The 5,742-nt window shown below is 34.9% G+C and overlaps 1 long non-coding RNA gene across 2 annotated transcripts; it reads right to left on the bottom strand.

Moving 5' to 3' along the window:
- Nucleotides 1-2,108: 2,108 nt before the first annotated feature.
- Nucleotides 2,109-4,912, bottom strand: LOC130235048 (uncharacterized). Of its 2 annotated transcripts, none has more exons than XR_008838358.1 (8): nt 4,635-4,912; nt 3,903-4,043; nt 3,623-3,763; nt 3,333-3,469; nt 3,143-3,240; nt 2,533-2,774; nt 2,301-2,452; nt 2,109-2,235 (listed from the first exon to the last, which is right to left on the bottom strand). It is a non-coding gene; the product is annotated as an uncharacterized LOC130235048 (long non-coding RNA). The 2 variants fall into 2 exon arrangements; XR_008838359.1 differs by having other exon boundaries at nt 3,216-3,240.
- Between the last annotated feature and the right edge of the window lie 830 nt (nt 4,913-5,742).

The raw sequence follows: 5,742 nt of genomic DNA, 5'->3' as shown, positions 1-5,742 counted from the left end.
TTGGTATTCAATTACAGTGTTAATTTTTAACACTCTCCTTTTAAGATCAACACCAGTGTTATTTGAATATAGCATTGGTGAGTGTTGAAATTACTGATTTATAATAGCACTTTTGTTACGTTTTGGTTCTTTCAACAAAATTAAAATGGCATAACAGTTGCAGAAAAGATTGCAAAAACTTTATTGATGTACACCATTCATATTCAGACACAGCATTTCACTGCATTAAAAAAACCTTTACAGGTAATTCCAATCTGAAACAAAAACATAACAGGGAACAATGCAAGTTCTCTCATCATTCACGGTCATATGAAAACTGCCTGTCATAAGGTCTATAGTACATCAAATCATCCACACAAATGAGAGTGAAAATTAGCCACTTCCTCAATACATAATGCATGCACATGCTCATCGAAACACACTGTAATTACACATTACGGGCCAAAAAAAAAAGCTTGTCCATCTTTTACAATAATATTGCTCATCTTATTAAAAACAGGCATTTCATTTTCAACAGAAGGGCAAACAAACATTCCAACTTGGTAATCAGTTCCATAACTTTTTACCCAGGTTGTAGTGGAGACAGTGGGTACATTGCAAGTTTCACTTAAAAGCTTATTACCCTCCAGAGTGCAAGTAGAGACTTTATTAAAAGGACCAAACTGAAATCTTAAAATAAAAACTTTCCCAATGAAATGCCAACTGATGTTGATGTTTCTTTGCTAATGTTTTGATTATGTTTTTAAAGTTTTTTACAGACTTCTTAAAGTTATGCTTTCCTTCTAATCGCATGCACCACATATGTATAAGTAGACCTATTTTCCTAATACATCTAGGATAATGGATCATTAGATGGTGCTTTGAATCAATCTTTTTTCAGGAAATATGGACTTAAAAATTTTAAGAGGATCAGAAATTAAATGCTTCAAAAAAACAAGTCATACCCTGTGTTACAACTGGTGAGAATGCAATGCTCACAATCTGAATCAAAAGTAGCATCAGTCTCCAGTAATCATTGTCCATGTCAACTAGATCTCCAAATATCAAGGGGGTATTGCACAGAAGGCACCATGACTGAATAGCATTGAGGCCAAGGTCCTTGCTGCCATCAATTTTAACTCCACTTGGTCTGTTCTTTTTTTCACTGTACCCATAGTGGAAGCTCTGAATTCTTTCTGAAAATTTATCTGATGAAATGCAGTCTTTAACAAAGTACTGAAAAAGCAGTTTTAACTCATACTGCACAACCCCTTCGAGTAAATAGTGCATAATGTCAGATACTGAAACAATCTTAAACAACTTCTGTGGTGTACCTTGCAACAAAAGCATGAGAACATTTGAGCAAGATGTTGGGGGGAAGAGGGAGTCAAACCTCAGTGTTGTGAATTCTCACACAGATTTCCTTGACCCTTGGACTTTCCTTGGCAGTGCCCACATCAATTCCATACACCGTTGTTTGAATGAACGTGTAGAAGTTGCACAAGGCCTCATCATACGATACAGCAAAGACAAAGTGTGCCTTAAAGAGTTTATCAAAGGCTGCAACATCTGTCTGCACCATGCAGTGAATGGCCTGGTCCAGGATGATGTAAAACATCTGAATGCTACTCCTCTTTTCTCCAACACAAAGGAGGAAGGGCTGTGTAGATCCAGCTCGCTCAAGAAATGCCTTGATGCTTGTCCCCACCTGATGAGACATGATAAGAGATTTTAAGCAGCGTTTCTTTTATTTAACAACTGACAGATTTTTCATGTTCAAATTCACAAATTAAGGTCTCATTCTGAGGTGTGTGACATATGAGCAACGAACACAAACATATATATATTTTTTAAAAAGTATTAATGTACATTAACCAAAATTAAATGCAATGCAAGTATTGTTCGGTGTATTTAAATAGCATCAGTAACAAATTAAATCTTATTGTAATGCATTTATGGAAACATTGTTTCCCCCTTAAATTGTAGATGTAGTAAGATTTTAATGTGAGATGTAAAAAGATTTGAAGTTTTCTGCTCAGTTCTATATGTTGAAACCTCTATATGACGACTATGCAGATACACAGATTACGTCAACTGCTGTCAAGACTAAATGAGTAAATCTTACAAGAACTTTACTGATGAACTTTACAACATGATCAGCTGCTTTTGTAGCACTGATTTTCCCAGTCTTCCTTCCTTTTACAGTTTGAGGCAAGAGATGGAGCAAGAAAATAGTAGCCACATCACCATCCCATCCTAGGATAGAGCATTCAGTTAAACCTTATACCAGCTTAAGAAAAAACAACAACATTTATACTTACCATAATCAGACTCCTCCAGAGCAGACAAAAGGTCATCCACATGTGCACCATAATGCAGGTTTTTGCAGTCAGCAATTATTCTTGGCTTGTAGAATGTTGGGCAACTTGCTTGAAATGTCATCTCCAAAAAGCATAGTTAAGTCTTGGTCAATCTATCACACAGAGAAATCAAGTCAATAACAAACATTACAATTAAATATACAAATAACATACAAATTTTTATATTTCTCACCAAGCCTTTGTATCCAAAAATCGGGGAAAGTAATCAAGGATGAGTGAAGATTTGTCTGGATCATGCATCAAATCCTGTCTGTACTTGAATGTTGTCTTCATTTTATCCTTAATAACTTGTGCGTCCATTGATTGCTTTATCATGGATGCAGCTTCTGTGCATTCATCACCTGACAGCTGCTCAGTTGTTTTCAGTCTGTAGGCAATGTAACCCTGGCCACTGCGTGGATCGTAGAACTGTTCCTGTCAAACATTTAGCATCTATAAGTCATCAATGTTTCAGGCCCAGGCAGTATCACATGGACACAATTTTGCAGAATATTATATTGTTTACAGAATTTCTGTGCATAAAAAACAATGCACCACCCAAACTATGAAATAATATATAATTATGACACTTACAGTTACCAATAACAGTATTCTAAGCTTGACACATTTGACAAGGTTTACAATACTTCAGATTTTTTAAGATAATGCCAAAAAATCTGAGATAAATCATCTGCCTACTTTTACATTGCTTTGAAACACTTAAACGTAAATAATTTGAATGACTAGACATCAGATATGTGCTGAAATAAAGAGAGAGTGTATGGTCTATGTACAGTATTTACTTGCATAACCAGTCGGTGAGAACATATCCTTCAAATTGGGGAAAAGAGTAATGATTCCAAGAGCATAGCTTACACAGATACTGACTGGTGGAATCCTCCTACACCACAGAATGAAAAAAAAGAAGATGCATAGAAAATGTTACTGTTAAAATACCAGTGCAATATAGACTTTTATTTGGGGGTCACTTACCCATGCGTCTCTACCATATCAGCCACAAGGATGTTTACCAGCTTCCTTTGTGTCTTGTCAGACAGACTCTTTGTTTGTTCGTACTCCTTCAATATATCAGAGCCTCCTGGTTTTGAGTGCAGTGCTGCATAAACTAGCTGTATAAATAAAAATAAAAAACGGGATGAATGCTAATTAACCTTATATATACCAATTAGTCTTTGATATACTAATGTTGGTAAGAAAATTTTATACTGTATCAATAATATCATTTAAGTATAAAATTTAAGCAAGGAGGAAAGATAACTCACATGTTTTGAGAACTTGCAGTCAGAAGGTTCTTCTAAGAATCGCTTTTTGTGGAATCACTGTGTAATCGAAACTTTCTGATGAAAATGACAACTCTGGACATGACGGCTCAGAGAAATCGGTCTCAGCTTGTGGAGCATTATCTTAGAATCACATTCAGCACACAAGACAACATAAACATTACAAAAACCGATGCTTGCATCATGTATTGTGAAGAAAGATGTTTGAGAATGCAAACGATCATATATTTTTTAACATGCCAGCAGGTCATGAGTTTCTTACCCGCTGTATCGCAATCCAAAATTATGAAGGACACCTTAGATGTTCTCACAAGCTCATCAAAAATATCAGCATAAACATCAACTCCTGCAGAGTCCTTAAGAACCACATTCCCTCCATGCGGCAAGTTAAACTTTGCTGAAGCTTAAAAGTAGAAAATACAATTTGATTACATGTTCAAACATACTGAAATGACAACAATTTAATCACTGGACAGTATTTTCTAATGCAATACACATAAAACTCTGGCTATACCACTAACTGTACTCTCTCTCTCAAAAAAAAAACTTACTTTACTAAAGCTTTGCGTCTTAGACTTTACACACCTGAAACTTGTTTATGGCACTTATTCACTGCTGCTCTTATAGTTGTGTAAATTGCTTCCTTGTCCTCATTTGTAAGTCGCTTTGGATAAAAGCATCTGCTAAATGACTAAATGTAAATGTAAAAAACTAATACAATATGTTTAAATAAATAACTATTCAGATCAGTAGGAGATAAAGTCAACTGTAAAGAAAAATACTGTACGAAGATTTGTTAACATTACTATGTGCAAAAAAGTGTGATTAATATTATTCGGAATCAAGTCGATTTATAATACACTGAATGTTTAATGGATAAATGTATGACTACTTAATATAAATAATAATAATTTATTTTCACAGAAAATAATACTGTAATAATGTTAATAATTAATAATAAACTTAAAATTACTCTACATTTGAAAATAATTACCTTCTTTAATGAATTCACAAAAGTCAAAGTCATTTTTCACTGGTATTCGGATCCATTTCAGCTTCCCACTCCACTTGAAGCAGCATTTCTTCGAAATGAAGCACTCTCACTATTGGGATAATTACAGTCAATCAGTGTACTTTTTTTAAACCAAGTTAGCATATATATGAGGTGTTTTGTCAAGCTTTTAAAATATAGACCAATATAAAAATAAAAACAACAACAACACATAACTCGTAAAATAAACTTTTAAACCAACCAAGCATTTTTTGCTCATAAGTGCTTAAACTGAATGATGTTTTTGCCCCAATAAAATGTTGGTTTGATGATATTTCTAATTGCTGATGATGCTAAATATATAAATCTAATATCTTGTACAACATATCATATTTAGTTTCAATGAATGATTCAACAATTCACTCATAAAACTTCGTTTATTATAACTGGATAATTTTTAAAATATATATATATATTCAGTGACATAATATAATATTATTCAGTGACATAATTTTTTGATGGTTGTTTCTCGATCAAACGCAGATTTTAACGCAGTGCTTCGAACAATTAATAAACATGCAAATCATTATCATTTATCATTCATGTTGTGCGGGTTTGAATTGAGATCGCGATTAATTCGCGGGCCATGTGCGTTCCGAACTGTGGTTTGTATTCAGCACGGATCACGGATCAACCGTGATCCGTTACACCCCTAGTTTCCACAGACAATAAAACAGCAACTAGCACCGTCAAATAAACACCTTAAACACGGTTCGGCGAGGGTAGATTTTAAAGCCGGGAACCTACCTAGCGACTAGCTGAACAGTATAATTCTGGTCACGCACCAGTTGCGAGACGCCCGCTCGCGCTGCAAGTGAGATGGCGCCTAACGTACGCGGCACATCTAGGTATGCTTAAGGGTGCGTCATGGATTCATCCGCCTATTACTCCTCTAACCCCTGTAAATTCTCCGGGTGACCTTGGTATTTCATATTTTCATAGAATTCAGTGTTTTTAAAGTTACAAACAATATACTCCGTGTTATCCTCATGAACAACTAGGTGCTTTTAACTTGTAAATTAGAAGGCGCACCGTAAAGAGGGATACTTTA

This window comes from Danio aesculapii, chromosome 9 (assembly GCF_903798145.1).
Source record: "Danio aesculapii chromosome 9, fDanAes4.1, whole genome shotgun sequence".
NCBI classification, from domain to species: Eukaryota; Metazoa; Chordata; class Actinopteri; order Cypriniformes; family Danionidae; genus Danio; species Danio aesculapii.
This window is presented reverse-complemented; position numbering and strand designations above follow the sequence as displayed.